This window comes from Heloderma suspectum, chromosome 2 (genome assembly GCF_057233095.1).
Source record: "Heloderma suspectum isolate Gila_16-S chromosome 2, 16-S_ref, whole genome shotgun sequence".
NCBI lineage: Eukaryota > Metazoa > Chordata > Lepidosauria > Squamata > Helodermatidae > Heloderma > Heloderma suspectum.
The window spans coordinates 96,951,961-96,974,854 of NC_139459.1; the positions used below are offsets into that span (position 1 = coordinate 96,951,961).

The following is a 22,894-nucleotide window of genomic DNA, read 5'->3' on the forward strand; positions in this document are numbered from 1 at the left end:
TCCCCCTTCCAAAAATCCATGTAAGTTTCTTTGTCCCTTTTTAAGTTAAGCGCACTTTGCTCCTACTCAAATCAATATGGTTTAAGCATAGATAACTCTGGATTACTGGATTGTGGCCCATGAATATTTGTACTTTGCCTCTATAGGGGAATCTACACTTATGCTTTACTCCATTTCTGAAGAGTTTCCACTGCCCTCGGTTCACATGACACTTCCCCCGTGTCATTTCAGTGCCACGATTATCAGTGTATTTTAACTGATTTCATCACCCAAACATAGAATTACATAATCCCAGGTTCCCAATGATGTGTTCCACCTTCATGCTTTGGTGACCATATATGGGTGTGGGTTACTCATATCCATGTCCTTATATGGGAGAGTTTGTATTTCCCCACTGGCCAATCACAGGTCTCAACGCCTCCATTCTGATCTTTAGGTGGCTTCCTGCCTTGCTAGGCTAGCTCACTTCCCTGTGTGTTCTCCGTGAATCTCCCCCTCCTCATTTTTAAAAAAAATTCTTTACTTCTTTTCGAATCTTCGAAGAATCAAAGACTGGCAAGGGACATTCAGATGGTGTTGGGCTGAGGGCTTGCTCATGAATCTGCCTGGTAAGAATAAACTATCCCCCCACCTTTGGAAATTCATGTTACGAGCCCATGTTTCATTCCTTTGTTTTTTGTTAAGGTGATACTTTTTACCAGCTGTTTAATACTTCCCTTTATCTTTCAACTGTATTCCTCCATTCCTGTTTTGAAAGTGCCTTACAGTGCAACTCTTTCTGTGGTTGCGCTTCCTGTGTTGTCCTGCCTGTATTATTTTCCTGCTGTGCTTGCAGTGCATGGGTTGTGTTATATCAAGGGCTCTCATTCAAGATTAATCCCAGACGAAATTTATTTCCTTTTGACTCACCACATCCCCCCCACAACCTGCACCCTTGGAAAATCCAAGTAAGGATTGTGGTAAATATATCTCTATGTCGTTGCCATTTCCCTCACTGTTATTACATTTTGAAATTCATGTTTCTCCTCCTCCACTGGGAAGGAAACTCAAGAACTTTGGGGCCCAGACAGTTTTCTCAGCCATCCTTCCAGTAGTCAGAAGAGGGACAGAAAGGGAAAGAAAAATACTCCGGGTGAATGACTGACTATGAAGGTGGTGCTGAAGAGAGAGATTTGGATTCTGGGACCACAGGCTATACTTCCTGGAAGATGGACTGTTGGCAAGGGACAGGTTGCACCTCACAAAGGCTGGGAAGAATGTGCCTGGCCACAGCCTGAAAAACTTTATCAGGAGGGCTTTAAACTGAATCCTATGGGAAAGGGAGACGTAAAGTTGGGGGTAACGATGGACGAAGGCTCATGCACTGTAAGGAGTCCCGGGCGGGGTGGGGGGTGTTACAAAAGGAAATTCTCAAGGCACAATTACAAACAATTTCAACAAGAAAAAAAAGTGGAGGACAGCAGAAGAAGCCAATGTGGCTTCACAAAAAGCTTAGAGATGACCTGAAAACAAAAAAGGACACATACAGGAAGTGGAAGGAAGGCCAAGCAACCAAGGAAGAGTACAGACAGGTAGCACAGAATTGCAGGAGTGGCATCAGGAAGGCTAAAGCTGAGAACAAGCTGAGGTTAGTGAGGGATGCTAAAAGCAACAAAAAGGCTTTCTTCACATAACTGCATACTAAAAGACAGAGAAAAGAAATGGCGGTTCAGCTATTAAATAAGGATGGCAAAATGATAACAGATGGCAAAGAAAAGGCAGAAGTGCTCAATTCCTACTTTGGCTCAGTCTTCTCCCAAAAGAGGGTCTACGACCCCCCTGGCAAAGGCAAAGTACAGGCTGAAGGGGCCAGACTGCAGCTTGAGATTGATAGGCATATGGTCAAGGAACACCTAATTACACTGAATGAGTTCAAATCTCCAGGGCCAGATGAACTGCATCCTAGAGTAATAAAAGAACTGGCAGAAGAGCTCTCAGAACCACTGTCTATTCTCTTTGAGAAATCATGGAGGACGGGTGAAGTGCCAGATGACTGGAGGAGGGCTAATGTTCTCCCTATCTTCAAAAAAGGGTAAAAAGGACAAAACTGGGAACTACAGACCAGTCAGTCCGACATCAATCCCTGGGAAAATTCTGGAGCAGATGATAAAGCAATCCATCTGTAAGCACCTTGAAAACAATGCAGTGATTACTCAAAGCCAACATGGATTTGTCAAGAACAAATCCTGCCAGACGAATCTGATCTCATTCTTTGATCAGGTAACCTCCTTTGTGGACTGTGGGAATGCTGTGGACATAATATACCTTGACTACAGCAAAGCTTTCGACAAAGTGCCCCATGATATCCTGATTAGCAAATTAGCCCAAAGTGGGCTAGATAAAGCAACTATCAGGTGGATTCACAGTTGGCTACAGAATCGGACTCAAAGAGTGCTTATCAATGGGATCTTCTCAAACTGGGGAGAGGTAACGAGCAGGGTACCGCAGGGCTCAGTCCTGGGCCCAGTGCTCTTCAACATTTTTATTAATGACTTGGAGGAGGAGGAGGAGGAGGAGGAGGTGCAGGGAATGCTGATCAAATTTGCAGATGACACAAAATTGGGCAGGATAGCTAATAACTTGGAAGACAGAAACAAAATTCAAAGTGATCTTGATAGACTGGAGGACTGAGCAGAAAATAATAGAATGAAATTTAATAGGGATAATTGCCAAGTTCTGCACCTAGGAAAAAGGAACCAAATGCACAGTTACAAGATGGGGGATATGTGGCTCAACAACACTAGAAGCTAGAAGGATCTTGGAACTGCTGTAGATCACAAGCTGAATATGAGCCAACAATGTGATATGGCTGCAAAACAGGCAAATGCTCTTTTGGGCTGCATTAATAGAAGCATAGCTTCCAAATCCCAGGAAATACTAGTTCCCCTCTACTCAGCACTGGTTAGGCCTCATCTGCTGTGTCCAGTTCTGTGCACCGCACTTTAAGAAGGATGCAGACAAGCTGGAGAGGGTTCAGAGGAGGGCAACAAAGATGATCAGGGGACTGGAAACAAAGCCCTATGAGGGGAGACTGAAAGAACTGGGCATGTTTAGCCTTGAGAAGAGAAGACTGAGGGGAGATAGGATAGCACTGTTCAAGTGCTTGAAAGGTTGTCACAGAGGGGAAGGCCAGGATCTCTTTTCAATCATCCCAGAGTGCAGGACATGGAATAATGGGCTCAAGTTACAGGAAGCCAGGTTCCAGCTGAACATCAGGAGAAACTTCCTGACTGTTAGAGCAATACGACAATGGAACCAATTACCTCTGGAGGTAGTGGGCTCTCCCACACTGGAGGCATTCAAGATGAGGCTGGACAGCCATCTGTAGGGGATGCTCTGCCTTGGATTCCTGTATTGAGCAGGGGGTTGGACTCGATGGTCTTGTAGGCCCCAACCCTACTATTCTATGATTGCTTTTCCCCCTCATATTTTCTTCTGCCTGCCTTCTTCTATACAGGAATATGGCAGCAGATGTTTGCTCTTCCTCACCACAACAGGAATGCCTTATTGTCTCGCAGAAACACAATATTTTCCAAGGTACAATGTAACACATTGTACCTTATAGAAAATGCCCACTATGTGGGCTGACAACCTTGACAGGATAGTAGGATACAGGTAGAGATGGCGGAGAATTCCACCACTGATTTCAGTGAGGCCAAATGCACTGGCATTCGGCCCCCCGAAATCCATGGCGGAATGGCCTGCCCCCCGCCCCCCCCCCCGCTGATTCCCCCCCGGGACGAAGCTTACCTGGGGTGGATGTTCTGGACGGCGGCGGCTACGGCGACAGCAGCAGCTGGTCTTTCGACCAGCTGCCGCAGCCACCATTTGCATCCTGGTCTTTGCCGTGATATGTAAGTATTTATGTAGCCTATCATGGCAAGCCAAGCAAAAAAAAAACAGTGTACACAAATGGCGGCGGCTACGGCAGCTGCCATTTGCCTTCCCTATTTTTCGCCGTTTTAGCCTACGTAAATATTTACATAGGCTATTATGGCGGGGGGGAAAGGGGAACGCAAATAGTGGGTGCTATTTGCGTTCCTTTTTTTCCCGCCATTTTAGCCTATGTAAATATTTAGAAATATTCTCTGTACATTTCGTTCCAGGTGGTGACCATACCTTCAAAATTAATGTTTGTGCACAACATCCACTCCATGATGTGACTAACAGGCAACCTAACAGCATGTACTCACTTTTCCCCCTACATTTCCCAGAGCTGTTTGTCCTTTGCTGTTGCGGAAAGTAACTACAATGCATCTCATTGCATAACTAGCCCTGATACAATTTTACATTCACCACTGACATCTGAATGTCCCCTTTTCCTCATAGGAGAGGATGGTAAAGTAATTATCCTTCTAGTTTGGGTATAAATTGTATTTGAGAAATGCCCCCTTTACTAACAGTATCTCATTTTCAGTGGAAACAGTATCCATGAGTGGATCCATGACGAGACTAACTACTAGGGAGGACGGAGAACATACAGGTAACAGAAGAAATGTGTATCCTGTTACATTGCAGTGTGATGAGAACCTGGAATGTCAAGTAAGTTACTGCCACTTAAGTTATGTTAAGTTACTGCCACTTAAGGATTCCTGCCTGTATTGGCTAGCTCATTCTGGGGAAGGATTGGTTCCTCAACTGTTCCTCTGTCCAGAGAAAAATACAATAGGAGCACAATTTCACATGTGAAATTTACTGCATATGTCAACACCACATATCTCATGTTGCTGCATTCTGATTGTAATTGGTGTGCACAGTACTTATGAATTATCATTTGGAACTGCTGCAAGCCCCATTCAACATTTCGGACTCAGTCCTGTCTACAATAATATACAACATCAGTTTCTGGGTGGAGTGATGTGTACTACAGCAGACTTGAAATGTGTATTTTACAGCACCCATCTCTGCAGTATTCACATTTCCTTAATGCCTGTTCTAGGACATCCCATCCTTATTCTGTAGTCACTACGGGATACACATATCGCCCTGAAATCTCTGCTACCAATCATTATCATGAGGACACTTACTGTGCCATCACATAACATTAATGTCTATGTTGGGTGTGAATAAAATCACAGCCAGAACTGCCACACCATGAAAAATTGTAAAAGCACCACAGTAATGACAGCCTGCATTATTTCACTGTGGAAGGCACTCTCAATCACTATGTTCTATGTGGGATTCCTTGTGTATGTAACACCTCTACTGATTTATTTTTCAGACTCTGGGGTCCCAAACAGACAGGTCACATTGTCCCCAGCTACCCACTTGGCCCAGATAAGAAACAGGAAGACTTGGAGGGCCACCAACGATATCGCTGAATGCATCATGCATCATGCCACAGCAGAAAATGACCATGTCCTTGCAGTCATGGAAAGAGATGCTGAGGTCTTCAGGCAAAATGTAAGAAAATCAGCTTTAGATGATGAGGAGGCCAGTAGAGATAGGCGGGCACTGGTACACTCCAAAGACAACCATGCCGCCATTCTAAAAGCAATGGTGGATAAATTGCCAGGTTACGATTCAATACAGAACAGAAGCATACTACTGAAAGGGAGGTTGTTATAGCTGAAATACATTCTCCAGCACACATTGAATCTGGCCGTATTGATCCTCCAATTCGCACTAGCCAAGACATCTCTAGCCCAATCACCTCCACCCCAAAGCGTCATGGAGCATTGCGCTTGCAACCAGCAAGACTGAACAAATGGCCACGTCAGTTCTGTCCCTGAATCTACATTTTTAAGGGAAACACTACAAATTTGGCAAGAGAGGGATGTTGAAATACCCATTTATGGGGGGATTCAGAAGCTGAGTTAATGTTCTTGACGCATGTTTACATTGTTTATGTTGCCGTGCACAATGCTGCTGGAGGTGTCTAGGAACAGGGAAAGCTGCCAGGGTTCGAAGGGAATGAAATCAGTACAGATGACATATACAGTTGTTTTTTTGTAAAAGGAAATTATTCAAGGAATAACAGACACAGACTCACTGCCCTTGGCAGAACATTATTTACTGTCGTTGGTTTGCATGCATTAAATTTCAAAAATAAACATATCTGCAATGGTTACTTGTATATGCCTTAAAACAGTGATATAACAATATTTTATGTAAGAGTTGATACCCACATGTATAACTACAAAACATTCCACTTTGGGTTGCGCATCTCCTCTTTCAAGGTTTCCCCTGCCCATGTGCCCTGGCCTCCTCCCAGCAGGTCTTCTTTGCCTTCAGGACTTCTTTCTCTAGGTGACTGATGCACCTCTCAATCTTGTACACTGAAAAGAGGAATGCAGTAAGCTATAGTGGTGGGCACAATAACACATTACATTCAAAATCGAACCTCCACACATTGCCATGAACACCTACTTGTGGTTAGGGGTGGACGAAAGTCACTTACTTTCGCCCGACTGCAAACTCAAAAGTTTTTTTGTTTTTTTTTTAAACGCCCCCGTGATAGGCTTAGGGGTGGACGAAAGTCACTTACCTGTCCTCGAAGCTTGTTCGCGGTGGGGGGGAGGCACTTCGCTGCTCCCCCCATGAAGTTCAGGCCGGGGGGGGAGGCTTCCCGCCTCGCCTGGCCGAAATTCAGGCTGGGGGGGAGGCTTCCCGCCTTGCCCGGCCGAAATTCAGGCCCGGGGGGAGGCTTCCCGCCTCGCCCGGCCGCGAAGTTTAAAAAAAAACAAAAACGCCCCCGTGATAGGCTACGTGACGATTAACGTAGCCTATCACGGCTAGATCTGCAAAGTCAGCCGTGATAGGCTACGTTAATCGTCACGCAGCCTATCACGGGGGCATTTTTGTTTGTTTTTTTCTTTGATTGGAATGGCGGCGGCGGCAGCCGGTCGAAAGACCGGCTGCCGCTCCTGCCCCGGACGAACACCGGCCGGACCCGCCGCCGGGAGGGACATTCGGCAAAGGTCAGTCCCGTCCCGGGGGGGGTGCGGGGGGTGCAGAGAATTTCTCCCCGAAACTTGTTCGGGGGGCCGAACACGTTGGCGCTCGGCCCCCCGAAGTTTCGGGGAGAAATTCTCCGCCATCCCTACCACTGATTGCAGTTGACCCTGTGCTTGACCTGTGGTTACATGCACAAGAACTAGACTTACAGTTAAAATGTAAAATGTATTTGTAGCATAGCTTTCCCATGAGATTTGTGATGTTCATCTCAAAATGTAGTTTCAATTTAACGCCCAAAATTCCTCATTGTAGGAACAATGAGAGTTTCCTCTGAATGTAGTCTCTGTCTATGCTACCATAACTCTGAGTTACTACTTCCTGAAGTTCCAGTGTTCATACACACACTTAGTCTTGAGCAGAGAAGATCTATTTCGGGGTGAATTGCATTGTTAGATAGATTGCATAGGTACAACAGCATGGCAGTGCTAGAAATGTATTGTTGCAGTTAGACTGGGGAAAGCAAGATAAATATACAACTGCCCTGCTCCCCACCTTGAGCAGTCCCTTCTGAACCATGGACAGAAGGAGCAGAAGGTGCAGCATGCCCTGCTGTACCAGAGGTGCCTTGTGCCAGTTGTGAGGTAGATGGACCTTCTCCTGCATCCTCAGTCTCCATCCTCCCCTGGCTTGCCTCTCTCGCTCTCTCTCTCTCTCTCTGCATTGGTGTTTGAGCGATGTAGGAAAATACGTTTTTCAGAAATTTTAGCCATATAGAACAATTGCAACACTGCCATCTGTTTCGTGCATTTAGTCTGCGCAATGTGATACGGGTTAAGGACTGTGTGGCACAGGACAGTGTCACATTGCTCAACACACAGCATTGTCAGTGTTATTTATGAGTACTGCCTCCTCTCATATTTTTCTCCTTTCTCACAAACCCTTTCAAGGACAAATGTTTTTTGAAAATATATTTAAATCTAACTCTATGGTGAGATCTGAGCTACGTTCTGAAAGGTACTAATCTGGGGAGATGGAGGGTGAAATGCACTGTATGACAGACTTTTGGAACACATGCTATCACTAGAGGCCTGTATTTTGAAGTAATAAACCCCTATCAGTATGTCTGGGGTAATAACAACAACAGTCACTGTAGTGCGGCACAGAGTTGACTAACAAGCACTATGGATAGGGTTTACAGCCTGGTAAGGACATTGCAGATCTATGTATTCCTCATTTAAATAGTAACAGTAGAAAGGTGGGACTGTGATGGTGGTGGTTATTCATTGCCCTACATGGCGATCTTCTCTGGCATGGAAACTGTATGGTGTACAACTTTCTCAGGAATAGAAAACTGGCAGGGCAAATTCCATTGGACTGTACAGAAATACTTTTCATATGGATATCCCTCTATTTGGACACAGGATTTATACAGACAGGTCTGTGGACCTCTGATTGCTTGCATCACAGTGCCATAAAAGATAATTTGTATATTGATCAGTGTGTGTTACACAGTCCCAGTGGCGTGTCAACTCATACATTTCTGTAGGGGTTTCAATGATGTTGCCTGGTCAGAAAATACAATGAGAGGAAGTGGTGTTTAAATTCCAAACCACATCTCACCTGGATTCCACCTCTCCCTTCAGCTAGGCTGAGCCGGTAATACAGAGGCTGGGGTCTTGGATGGGGGGTGGCCTGAGTACTCCTCTAGTGCCTCAAAAAACTTCCCCTTCAGGGACTTGAATTTAGTTCAGGCCTGGAGAGGAGACCATGGGTATCCTGCCTCTCCGAGTCCTCGAGCTACTGCCCAGAAAACACTTCCACTGGAGGAGATAGAGCTCCGCATAACCTTTCCAGGTGTCCACTCTGTAAGAGCAGCTCGAGCAGTAGTTCTGTCTCAGTGTCTTGTCTTGCCAATAGGCCAGCCACCATGAAGCCAATTTTTGGCAAGGATGAATCCAGGCTAGGAATCAAACCATAGAGATTAACAGTGAATAAATTTTAAAAAGCGCCACCTTCAAACGGATCTTCAGAGAATTGTATCTTCGAAGAAACTCAGAATACAAAGAGGGGACAGAGCGTGGAGTGTATGGCTACAGAGAAAGACTTAACATGCGCTACAGTTTTGGTTCAAAAACATTTACTTAGACTTACGAAAGATCAATTTCACAGTAGAAACTATAGTGCTAGAGAAAAACAGATGTTTGTTCAATTAAAGGTCCTGTGTAGTGGCAAGCATACACATATTCAATGTACAAATCAACACTGAGAAACTAGCTTCCACTCCCCCTTCCCCTATTCTCCCAAAGGTGATCTGAAAGAGCATTTCTAACCACATTTCCCTGGTCAAAGTGCACATTTTCATCATAAACATAGGGGATACACAGTGTCTCCAACATAATTCTGTTGTGGTCATCTGCATGCTCAGTCAAAGCATGTCCCTTGGTTTCACAGATATGGTGAAGAATAACACATGCAGAAATCACGGAGGCAACGTTTTCCTCTGCAACCTCCAATCTTCCAGCAAGACATCTCCATCTGCTTTTTAGCCTTCCAAAGGCATACTCCACCGCATTTCTCGCTGTATTCAGGCACTGATTGAAGTGAGCTTGCTGCGGAGAAAGGTGGCTACCAAGGGGTCTCATCAGCCAGCGCCATATTGGATAAGCTCCATAGGCCAGTATCAATGGTGGAATTTCAACACCGCTGGCAGTTCATGTAGGCACCAGCATCCATGGCCTCACAGAGAGCAGAGTTATGGAAGACATAAGCATCATGGTTTCTCCCATCCAATTTCAACATTAATAAAATGACCAGTGTGGTCTGTGGTGCCTTGGAGAAGTAGGGATGTACGAAAGTCGCTTACCTTTTCGCAGCTTGGATTCACGGTGGGGGGGAGGCGCTCCGTCCCTCCCCCTGGAATCCTCCCTGGGCCGGCTCTGCTCCGTGGCGGCTCCGCAGAGCCGCCGGCCAGGGCCATCCGCAGCTGGAGTTCCGGCCGCAGACGGGCTGCTGCGTATGCAAATGGTGGCGGCTACGGCAGCCGCCATTTGTGTTCCCTATTTTCGCCATTTTAGCCTACGTAAATATTTACTTAGGCTATTACAGCGAAAAAAGGGGGAACGCAAATAGCGTAGTGGACACTATTTGCGTTCCTTTTTTTTTTCACCGTAATAGCTTATGTAAATATTTATGTAGGCTAAAACGGCTAAAAATAAGGAATGCAAATGGTGGCTGCCGTAGCCACCGCCATTTGCGTACGCTGGTTTGTGTGGGTTTTTTGGCTTGCCATGATAGGCTACGTAAATACTTACATAGCCTATCACGGCTATGATGAAGAAGCGAATGGCAGCTGCAGGGTGGCCGCCATTCGCAAGTCAGCGTGGACGGCAGCAGGTAAGTGCTCCGTTTCGTGTGCCTTTTGTGGGTTAGGGGGGGCGGGGGCTTCGTTCCACCATGGATTTCGGGGAGCAGGTAAGTGCTCCGTTTCGCATGCCTTTCGTGGGTTGGGGGGGCAGGGGCTTCGTTCCACCACAGATTTTCACTGCCATTTGGCCTCACCGAGATCCGTGATGGAATTCTCTGACATCCCTATGGAGAAGCATTGAATAATAATGCTTCCTATTGAAGAAGTTGTTGCCTTGTCTCATCAGAGAAACTACTGAAACATGCATGCCATCACAAGCAGCAAAGGTGCCATGGAAGCCCAGGAAAGAGAAGCCCACCATTGCCTGGGAAGAGATGAGAGATAATATCACCAATGAAGCCATGTACGGGCCATGTATGAAACAGAGTAGCAGAAAAATAAAGGATTTTATTTTCCATAATGCGCCCCCGCAGACAGGCTACCCCAGGAGCAAATGGAAAATATATACTGTCTTTCTATGGAGGCAGCACGGCCGCACACTCAGCAACCTTAAGCTGGCTTCCTTGTGCTTAGACGCAAGGTGTAGATTCTGCCTATATCTTCAAACATGGACATGTATATTCTGATACTGCAGAATGAATTTAGTTTATTGTTACTGGTATAATTGAATATGTTTTCCTTAGAGCTTTTCTCTCTAGCTTGCAATGTACTACTCTGAACTCAGATCTCCAGCTTGACAAGTTTATATACTGCTGTCACCCTGTTGAGTATTAGTATAATTCTGATTTTAGCCTACCAGAATGACAAGTGTAGCTATTTTATAACCATGGCGAGCCATAAAACATTTTGAAATTTATTTTGCCATTAGAACAGCTCTGACGCAGATATGCATGACGATCCAGTATTTATTAAGGGAGGTGGCTTTGTCTCTTTTCTATATTGGGAGATTTGGTTATAAATTTTTCATGCTGTACTTCTTTTGTCTGTCACCACCTTTTACTTGGGGAAAAGGGTGGCTTGACAGCCACTTTCAGCCTCTTCCTTCACACAGAAAAAGTTTAGGCATAATAATAATGAGGAATATATATATATATATATATATATATATATATATATATATATATATACACACACACACACACACACACATACATACACACACACACACAGAAAACTTTATATTTTTTTAAAAAAAAGATTTTTCACTGTTCCAATTTTAAGGTAATGTAGTAGCAATAAGGAAGAGGTGATATAGGTAGTTTGACAAGTGCTGAATGAGAAGATTTATGGTATATGGAAGAAATACTTTCTACTAAAATACAAGATTTTCAAAATCCCCTAACAGTGTCTATCTTACTGATAATGTATATGCTAGAGGATGGTATAAAGAGATACAAAAGAAACTTATAGAGACAACAGGAGAAGAAAATCAAATGTATAGAAAATCAAAATGAGCCTGTACATTTTGGGAACATGTTCTACATTCAACACTATCAAAGTCAGAAATAATAATTTCAAATGAAACTTCTATCCTATTGCACAATTGACCATGATCTTCCAATGTGTGTACACAGAGCAAATAGAGACAGCAAGTTCTTCAGATGTACATTTCATATATATTTCCCCCCTACATGGAGATAATATTTGTGTGTTCAAAAAAATATGATCTGCAGACCTAGTTGCTGCTAAAATTACAATGTCCTTCTATTGGAAGAAAAGTCTCTGTCAGCGTTGGAATGGTTTTATCAAATATGAGAGTTGGCTTCTTCAGTGCACCTGGTGATTCTGTGAAACTCTGGAGAACACTTTGTAATATGTTGTCCATTATTTTGTAATGTTGTGGAAGAACAGATTTCAGGACAATGGTAGACCTTATATTTTATTTTATTTGTTCTAAAATATTACCAAAAATATAAGGAAAACCTTATAACAAAGAGGACCTAAGTTGTTGCAGCCAGGAAGGCAAGTCTGTGTGTGTGTTAAAGTCCCAAAACCCTAAAGGGAAAACTGGATGAGGGCGGTCAGACCTCTTTCAGCCCACTTCAGAGAAGCTCTCGGGGGCTATATTCCAGGGCTGGGCAGGGCTGAAGGCAAAAGTAGGTGGGGCCAAAGACAAGAGGGATGGAGAGAAAATGTCAAAAGTAGGACAGACACCAGCATATTTTAGCTTAATGTACTTACTGCCACCAACTAAGCCATTTGGATTACAGTAACAAGGTCTATATGGTGCTGCCTTTGGAAACTCTTTGGAAACTTCAGCTGGTCCAGAATGCTATGGCCACAGTGATGACAGGGCCAGTTACTAGGGATGTACAAAAGTCACTTAACTTTTCGAAGGATGACATTCGGGGTGGGGGGGAGGCGCTCCGTCCATCCCCCCTGAAATTCTGGCCGGGGAGGAGGCGCTCCGTCCCTCCCCCCCGAATTCTGGCCGGCCAGCTCCGCAAATGGCGGCGGCCATAGCCGCTGCCGTTTGCGTCCTTGCATTCAGCCGTGATAGGCTACGTAAATGTTTACGTAGCCTATCACGGCTGATTTAAAAAGAAAAAAAACCTGCGCATACGCAAATGGCGGCACCCATGGGCGCTGCCATTTGCGTTCCTTATTTTGTCACGTCTTAGTCTACGTAAACATTTATGTAGACTAAGACGGCGAAAATAAGGGGAAAGCAAACAGCGTAGACGCTACGCTATTTGAGTTCCCCTTATTTTCGCCATCTTAGTCTACGTAAATGTTTACGTAGACTAAGTCATGCCAAAATAAGGAACGCAAATGGCGGCACCCATGGGCACCGCCATTTGCGTACACGCATTTTTTTTTTCTTTTAAATCAGCCATGATAGGCTATGTAAACATTTACGTAGCCTATCACGGTGTTTTTTAAAAATCTAGCTGTAATAGGTTACGTAAATCTTTATGTAGCCTATCACATTTTTTTGTTTTGTTTTGTTTTTAACTGGAAATGGTGGCAGCGGCAGCCGGTCGGAAGACCGGCCGCCACAGCTGCCGCTGCCGCGACGCCTCTGGAGCCAGGAAGATTCACCGAAAGTAAGTCCCGTCCCGGCAGGGGGTGGGGGGTGGCAGGCCGTTCCGCCACAGATTTCAGGGGGCCGAATGTGCTGGCATTCGGCCTCCCCGAGATTGTGGTGAAATTCTCTGACATCCCTACCAGTTACAGGGAGCACATGACTGACTCCCTGCTTTCCCCAGCTACACTGGTTACCTGTCTGTTTGAGAGCACAATTCAAAGCGCTGGTTATGACCTGTAAATCCCTATATGGCTTGGGACTGCTAGGGGTGTCAGAGAATTCCGCCATGGATCTCGGGGAGGCCGAATGCCAGCGCATTCGGCCCCCCGAAATCTGTGGCAGAACGGCCTGCCACTCCCCCCCCCCACGGATCCCCTGGGGACGAGACTTACCTGGGGCGGATCTTCTGGGTGGCGGCAGCTCTGGTGGCGGCTCTGGCAGTGGTTCAGCAGCGGTGGCGGCCAGTCTTCCAACCAGCTGCCGCTACCGCCATTTCCCATGTAAAAAAAAAGACGTGATAGGCTACATAAATCTTTACGTAGCCTATCACGTCTGACTTTTAAAAAAAAAAACACGCGCGTACGCAAATGGTGGTGGCTATGGCCGCTGCCATTTGCGTTCTTTATTTTGGCCTGTCTTAGTCTACGTAAATATTTACGTAGACTAAGACGGCAAAAATAAGGGGAACGGAAATAGCATCCGCTACACTATTTGCGTTCCCCTAATTTTCGCCGTCTTAGTCTACGTAAATATTTACGTAGACTAAGACGGGCCAAAATAAAGAATGCAAAACATTTGCGTACGCGCCTGTTGTTGTTTTTTTTAAAGTCAGACATGATAGGCTAAGTAAAGATTTACGTAGCCTATCACGGCTGACTACAGGGACGCAAACGGCGGTGGCTACGGCCGCTGCCATTTGCGTCCCTGCTAGGGGTGGACGAAAGTCACTTACCTGTCGTCAAAGGACGTTCGTGGTGGGGGGGAGGCGCTTCGCTGGTCCCCCCGCGAAGTTCAGGCCGGGGGGGAGGCTTCCCGCCTCGCCCCGGCCAAAATTCAGGCCACGGGGGAGGCTTCCCGCCTCGCCCGGCCGAAATTCAGGCCGGGGAGGAGGCGCCTCGCCCGGCCACGAACGCGAAAGTTAAAAAAAAAAAAAAAACGCCCCCTGATAGGCTACGTGACGATTCACGTAGCCTATCATGGTTAGATCTGCAAAGTCAGCCGTGATAGGCTACGTCAATCGTCACGTAGCCTATCCCGGGTGACTTTAAAAAAAAAAAGCGCATACGCTAATGGCGGCCCCCATAGGGAGCCGCCATTCGCGTTCCTTATTTAATCGCTGTAGTCTACGTAAATGTTTACGTAGACTACGGCGAAAATAAGGGCAACGCAAAGAGCGTTGCCCTTATTTTTGCCGTAGTCTACGTAAATCTTTATGTAGACTACAGCGACCAAATAAGGAACGCGAATGGCGGCTCCCTATGGGGGCCGCCATTATCCGTACACACTTTTTTTTTTTTTTTTTAAAGTCACCCGTGATAGGCTACGTGACGATTGACGTAGCCTATCACGGCTGACTTTGCAAATCTAGCCGTGATAGGCTACGTGAATCGTCACGTAGCCTATCAGGGGGCGTTTTTTTTTTTTCTTTCATTGCAATGGCGGCGGCGGCAGTCGGTCAAAAGACCGGCTGCTGCTCCCGCCTCGCTCCAACACCCGCCGAACCGCCGGCCGGACCAGCCACCGGGAGGGACATTCGGTGAAGGTAAGTCCCGTCCTGGTGGGGGGCGGAGGATTTCTCCCCGATACTTGTTCGGGGGGCCGAACACGTTGGCGCTCGGCCCCCCGAAGTTTCGGGGAGAAATTCTCCGCCATCCCTAGTCCCTGCTAGCCAGCGGCTGGATGTCCAGCTGCTGGCGGAGCCAGCCGGCGGTTCCGCAGAATCCCTGCAGAGCACAGCCGGCCGGCCAGGATTCCGAGGGTAGGGACGGAGCGCCCCCCCCCCCACCATCAACATAATCCGCGAAAGGTAAGTCACTTTCGTACATCCCTAGGGACTGCAGTACCTGAAACCAGGGCCCGCCCACCCATGAGGCAGGGTGAATCCCCAGCCTCAGGAAGCAAACCCTGAAGGATGATGGATCCTCAAGGATGTTGCTGAGCTGCTGCCACCAGGAAAACTGCACACCCAGCCCAGCACTCCATGAAGCTCTGCTGGCCTCTCTCCTGATGCAGGAAATGCTGCAGCAGTAGAGTGACTGGCACCGCTCTCTGAAGGACCACCCACCCAATTCCTGTCATGTTCCTTCATCCTCCCCCTTCGCAATGAACATGCTCCAGGAAACAAAGCTTCAGGCCAGCACTACTTTATCAGTAAAAGACTCACTTCTTTACGAACGTAGATTCTAGGAAAGTCTCAGACTGCACAGAGCCAGCTAATCCACACATCTACAAATATCAATAGAGGAGATGAAGTGGAAGTCAAAGACGTTGCCAGCAGTCTCGGCATGAACTTCTCCGCCAGAGTTGCTTCACAGGGATGCCCTTCCCTTCGGGTGGCTCCCTCCTATGTTGGCTTCCACGAGCGGCCAACCTGGCGGAGCATCTGAGCCCTGCCTCTAACTTTTCCCGCTTTGCTCTGTGGAGGACCCTAGCATCCCTTATGTCACACCCCTTGCTCTCCTCCTCCCCCTCCTCCAAAACCTGGGTTCTCATGGGCGAGGAATGGGGGAGCCATTCAGGCTGGGCCATCTGCATGTCAAGGTCTTGGGAAGAAAGTCTCGCCATATCTCGCCTCACCCATTCAGACTCTGAATCTGAGCTGCCAGACATCTCCACATGCTCAGATTCATTCCTGACAATACTTCACTCTGAGGATCCCTCAGAGTGTGTTGTTGAGTGGGTAGCGCCACTGGGAAGCCCTGCTGGTCCCTCAGAAGGGAAAGCAGCCAGCATGATTCTTCAGAGAGCCTAGACCAAATACCTCAGTGTGAGGGGTCCTCCCTCAGAGCACGGCATTGGCAGGGAGATGGCCCTGGAGATTGCCTGTGCTGCTGCGGCACAGGTGGTCTCCAGGGCCACCTCCCCACAGTGAGGCATTGAAGGAAAGGAGAGGAAAGGGAGGGCCATGGCCACTTCCACCACCACTGTCACCATCACTGCCATCAACGTTGTCATCAGGGGGAAGGGGCGAGGATAGCCAACATCATCATGAAGAGAGGGAGGGCAGCGCTGCATCCTCTCACCTCAGGTGGCAGGAAGTTTTCTTCTGGACTTGCATGAAAGACCACCTTCTCCCATATGAATCTGCCTAAGATCTTCAGTGGAGACCCTTCTCTTGGTACGGGTGCTGCTGGAGTTGTGTTTTGTTGGGATGCAAAAAATGGCCTTTGGGGTGGCTGCTCCCAGGCTCTGGAACTCCCTGCCAAGGGAGGCTAGGTTGGCTGCCTCTCCAATGTCCTTCTGCCAGCAGGCAGCAACATTTTTATTGAGACAGGCCTTTGGGGTATAAGCTGATCTGCTGCTGAAGGAGTTTTTAAATTGGCTGGAGCTGCTTAATTCTCTGATTGTTCTGTTTTAAATTGGGTTTTAATTCATTTGATTGTATGCTATGTTTTAATTAAGATGTAGTTTTTGTTCACTTGTTATTGTTAACCGCCTTGAATCCTATTATTTGGTACAAAATTGAGATATAGATTGATTAAATAAATAAATACATAAATCAGATGAGACATTTCAACTTTTTAGAAAGGGGCAGGGGGAAGCATAAAAGCTAGAAAACCACCAAATGACTGGGAGTCAGAGGAAATGGGTAGGGCCCAGGGGAACATGGGATGGCCCTCTGGGGAATGCCAGGTGGGCCACACTTGGCCCATGGGCCTGAGGTTCATACCTCTGGTGTACAGATACGTGTGTACCAATATTTCTCTATCTGCTGCAGCTCCATTTTCTATCACATCCATTGAGCAGCACTGTGTATAAAATGCATTTGGATTATGAAGCTAACCTGGTTTTAAGGCTGACAATTTGTTGTATTTGGAGACATTTGTTGTTGTGTTCCTGGTGCTAAACGTGACAGGCTGAGTGTAAAGCTATAGTCTCCTTGTTTGCAGGCCAAAGGATTTCTATCAAGAGAAGGACAAGGTCAGATCAAGATGAGACTATTGGTATCTTCTGTGAAGGGACGTATCAGCTATTAAGCACCAGTGAGAAAACAATCTGCTTTTTCTACTGTAAACAGTCAACAAATGCTTAGTTTTCTTTCATCTAAGTGGAATTGGCATTGACGGTCATCTCCTAGGGACTTGTCTGGCTGCCACTTTCAAAGCCAATATATCTGCGCCCTCTGGATGGAAGGATGAAAGGCTGAATGTGGCTGTGCCAATGCACATAAAAAACTGCTGCACACTCATCTTACTTCCAGAGAAATACCCCCACAGGTTACTTGCATTTTTCTATTATCTGATAAAAAGCAGTGGAAGGTGGCGGCTCTGTTGTCAGTTGGGAAGTGAATCTACTCCAGGTTTCAGTCAGAACCAGCTAGAACTCTAATGGAACTATACCTCCTTTGAGTTCTGACTCTAATGGAGCTATAGCTCCTTTAGAGTTACAACTGGTTCTGACTGAAACCCGGAGCAGATTCACCAGCCCACTGACATTGGAGCCACAACCTCCACTGATAAAAAAGTCAGTGTTGCATTATTCAGCAGCAGCGTATGAGAGAGTGCAACATGTACACAGAGGGTGGTACCACTGAGTAACAACTCAGGGGGTGGGGGAAGTTGCACCCTTGCTTGCGGCAGACATGAGGTGGTGGAAAAGGCAAAGCTTGTCTGGTGATTGGCGAAAGGCAACAAGAGGTTCACTGACATGACCATTCTGCACCCACATTGGAGACACCTGGCCAGTAAGAAGCCATTGGCTTTTGCAAAGCTGACTCAGGGTCTAACTAAATATTACATTACTTGTGTGGCTTGCAGCCACATCAGGGATTTTTAGTTTTATTTTAAATCCTAGGAGGGAAATACCACTGGGCCTGTTGCACATGAAGAAGGAACCCTTTCCTCCCCACTCATTATTCCAACTAAAATCTCCTATTGGTGCCAGTAAGAACCTTTTCTTCTAATTGCCCCACAGGGGGCAACTATCAGCGTGGAAACTGAGCCGATAGAACCCCAGAGCAGTTCTGATTCTGAGGAGGAGCAGCAATCTGTGGGAGAGGAGCCCGCTCATCCCTCACAGGCACAGCAGCTGGCAGAGATTCCTCCTGCCAGCATTCCTGAGATAGATAGTGATCCTAGCAGTGAGCACGTGCGGGAGGGGGGCTTGCTAGACACTCGACGCAGATGCACAGAGCGACGAGCGATGGAGGGCGCGGAAAGGAGGCGTAGTGCCCGTTTGGCGCGCAAGCAACGGCCGCCTCCCATGGACCCAAGGGAAAGAGAGAGGATCTCTCCCTAGCCCATAAGTTCAGGGTCTTCAAGTGATTCTCCTTCAAACAGGGATCAACTGCCTACTCGGAGCATAGGCTACTCTGCTGTTCCTTGCTTAGTCGCTGGTGATTAGCATCTGAAAGAGTCATTAAGTTGTAAAAGGATTAAAGCCTTGAAAAGAATCCTTTCGTCTGTGTCTTGAGTTGGCTATTGGAGTGAACTGAGAGAGGTCGCTAGGGCGCTCCTGACAGCTCAATCCCCATTTCCCTTTCTCTCTCTCTCTCTTTTCTCCTACTGCCGAATGGAGGGTGCCAGGGAGCCAGCAGTGCAAGCTCTGGCACAAGAGAACCAGATTCTCCATGATCGAGTGGCTCAACTGACGACTGCCGTACAGAATCTACAAGCTGCGGTTCAACCCCCACCACCTCCGGTTCCCTCCCCGCCACAAGTGCCCGGTGGCTTTGCCAGAGAAGTTTTCTGGGGAGAAAGCACTTTTTCAGATTTTCCAGGCCAATAGGAGCTGTACATGCGCCTTCGATCTGAGGATTTCCTGACGGAACAGGTTCGTGTGGGCTTCATCATTAACCTACTTTCAGGCATGGCAGCTAAATGGGCTTTGGGACTTCTTCTCACTAATGACCCCCTGCTCGGGGACTATCAAGGTTTCATGACAGCGATGGCCAGATTTTTCGGTGACCCCCCGCACACACAGACAGCTTCTTGGGAGATTCATCGCCTCAGGCAGGGCAAGGACTCAGTTTCCAGCTATGCAACAACTTTTTGCTTGCTGATGCAGGATTTACAGTGGAATGATGCCGTGCTGGTGGCTCAGTTTTTGGATGGTTTGAACGATGAGTTGGTGAGTACGCCTAGCCCGCCTACTTTGGAGGACCTCATCCAGACCTGCCTCCAGATAGATAGTCGGCTGGAGGGGCACCGGCAGACCTGGCGGGGTGCTGGGGGCCGAGATTTCCCTCCTCCCATTACCCACCATTTCCTGCCCCCTCCTCCACCCCCCGCCCCTGCACTGGGGGCAGAGGAGACCCCGATGCAGCTGGGAGCTACCCGAGCCCCACTGCCACTGGAGGAACTAGAGTGGCGGTGCGATGAGCGCTGATGCTTTCAGTGTGGAAAACTGGGACATTTTGCCAAAACCTGCTGCGCTAGACCTGCAGCTCCTCTGCCTCCCCCTCCTCTCCTTCCTCCTCTTCCTCCTCTTCGCCCCCAGGCCTGACTAGGCTGCCTTCCAAGCCTGTTGGGGGTCTCCAGTGTGGGGGTCAGTTCCACACTCGGTGGGTGCGTTCCACAACACCCCCCCCCAACCTCCCATCTGCTATTGCATGTTCACCTCCGCTCCTCCCAGTATGGTAAATATTTACGTAGCCTATCACGGCAGGGGGGGGGAAAGCCCAGCGTACACAAATGGCGGTAGCCACCACCATTTGCGTACGCTGGGTTCCCCCCCCCCCCCGCCGTGATAGACTATGTAAATACTTACGTATCCTATCACGGCCTCCTCAGGGACACAAATGGCATCCCTGCATTAGCCGTGATAGGCTACGTAAGTATTTATGTAGCCTATCATGGCTATGAAGAGGAGGTAGCGAATGGCAGCCACAGGACGGCCGCCATTCGCAAAGCAGCACGGATGGGAGCAGGTAAGTGTTCCATTTCATGCACCTTTCGTGGTGTGGGGGCGGCAGGGACTTCGATCTGCGATGGATTTCGGGGGGCCAAATGCACTGGCATTTGGCCTCACCGAGATCTGTCGTGGAATTCTCTGACATCCCTATGACAAGTACCCCTCCTCCTGATCTCTGAGATGCTGGAGTGCCTGGGGCAAGCCAAGATTTTCACAAAGTTGGACCTGCGTGACGCCTACAATCTGATTCGCATCCGGGAGGGGGATGAGTGGAAGACCTGTTTCGGCACCTGCTACAGAGCGTATGAATACCTAGTGATGCCATTTGGGCTTGCCTGCGCCCCCCCCCCCAAGTTTTTGTGTTTTATGAATGCCATCTTCTGGGACTATTTGGACTCTTTCCTCATTGTGTATCTTGTTGATTTACTTATATTTTCTGAGGTCCCCCACACCCATCACCACCATGTCTCCGCCATCCTCCAGCGCCTCTGCGAGAACCATCTGTATGCCAAACTGGAGAAATGTGCGTTTGACCTAACCTCTTTGGACTATTTTGGCTACATTATCTCAGTTGACGGTATCAGGATGGATCCTGCAAAGGTCCAGGCTGTCCTCTCCTGGCAGGCTCCATCCACCAAGAAGGACTTGCAACGTTTTCTGGGGTTTGCTAATTTCTACAGAAAGTTCCTGCCCAGCTTTGCTCGGCTGACATCTCCTCTCACAGACCTCCTTAAGGGCAGGAAATCTCCTTTTCATTGGACGGCATCTGCCCAACAGGCTTTCGAGGAACTTAAGAAGCTTTTTAGTTCTGAGCCAATCCTGTTACATCCCGACCCGAGGAAGCCTTTTGTGGTGCAAACTGATGCCTCTGACTTTGCAGTGGGGGCGGTGCTTTTTCAGCCAGATCGGGCAGGTGGCGGGTTGCAACCCTGTGCCTACCACTCCAGGAAGCTGAACATGTCTGAGAGAAATTATACCATCTGGGAGAAGGAACTGTTGGCCATCAAGTCCGCTTTGGAGACCTGGCGTCATCTGCTGGAGGGGGCACAGCACCCAGTTGAAGTTAGAACCGACCATCGCAACCTGGAACATCTTCAGAGACAGCCCGTGCCTTAAACCAGAGGCAGATTAGGTGGTCGCTTTTTTTTCCCTGGTTCCACCTTAAGATTTGCCATGTGAAGACCTCCGACAACCTACAAGCAGATGCTCTTTCTCGTAAGCCGGACCTCCAGCCACGGGGTGAGGGAAATCCTCCCCCCTCTGATTCTCCCCCCCCCCGCCGAGCCTGGCGGCAGCTGCGGTTCCTTGCTCTTGGGAGGAGCTCCTTCACTCTGCACAGGCTCAGGATGCTTTTGTTCACACAAAAGTGGAGGAATTGGGGCTAGCCTCTGCCCCCACACACACACACTACCCCCTTCTCTTTGCAAGGTGGCCTGCTTTACCATTCTGGTCGGGTCTATGTGCCTTCTAGACCCCTCCATGAGAAGGTCCTCCATCAGTGCCACGACTCCCCCACCACTGGGCATTTTGGCTTCATCAAGACCCTGCACGGAGTGACGCGGGATTTTTGGCTGCCATGTGTGTGTCAGGACATCAAGACCTATGTCGCCTCCTGCCCTACCTGCCAGCAGGCGAAGACCCTCTCAGGCAAGCCCACAGGCTTGCTTCACCCCCTGCCTACCCCCTCAGGACCTTGGAAACTGCTCTCCCTTGACTTCATCATTGACTTGCCTCCCTCACACAGTAAGACCACCATTCTGGTGGTGGTGGATTTGTTTTCTAAGATGGCCCATTTCATCCCCTGCTCTGGGTTGCCCACAGCCAGGGAGACGGCAGAGCTGCTTTTGGCGCCTGTTTTCCGGCTCCATGGATGGCCCGAGGGTCTCATTTCGGATAGGGGGCCCAATTCACTGCCCATTTCTGGAGGGAGCTACTGGCATTGCTCCATGTGACGCTCCATCTTTCCTCCGCCCACCATCCCCAGACGGACGGTCAGACCAAGTGCACCAATGCGACTCTGGAGCTATATTTGCGCTGTTATGTCAATTACCAGCAAGATGACTGGTTTTCCTTGCTGCCTCTCGCAGAATTTGCTTATAACAATGCCTGCCATGCTTCCACCTGCCAAACTCCATTTTTTGCCAGTTTTGGTTACCACCCCAAGGCTTTCCTGTCCACCCTGGCTCCCTCTTCGGTGCCAGCGGCCCAGGACTTTTTAGAGGAGTTGTGAGCAGTACACCACCTCTTACGGGACTCCCTCGAGCAAGCCAAGACAGCCTACAAGGCCTTGGCAGACCGGGGGCGCCAGCCGGGTCCATCTCTGAAACCAGGGGACTGGGTTTGGTTGTCCACCCAATACCTTCCTTCTCACTCACCCGCAAGGAAGCTCGCACCTCACCGCATGGGGCCTTTCCAGATTACGGCCCAGATTAACCCTGTTGCTTTTCGCCTGGCTCTCCCCTCCCTCCATGAAGATCCATCCTGTTTTTCATCGG

General features: G+C 48.2%; 1 long non-coding RNA gene across 1 annotated transcript; it reads left to right on the forward strand.

Moving 5' to 3' along the window:
- Window positions 1-413: 413 nt before the first annotated feature.
- Window positions 414-6,121, forward strand: LOC146352516 (uncharacterized). The gene is made up of 3 exons (XR_014787369.1): window positions 414-608; window positions 4,457-4,581; window positions 5,261-6,121. It is a non-coding gene; the product is annotated as an uncharacterized LOC146352516 (long non-coding RNA).
- The last annotated feature ends 16,773 nt before the right edge of the window (window positions 6,122-22,894 follow it).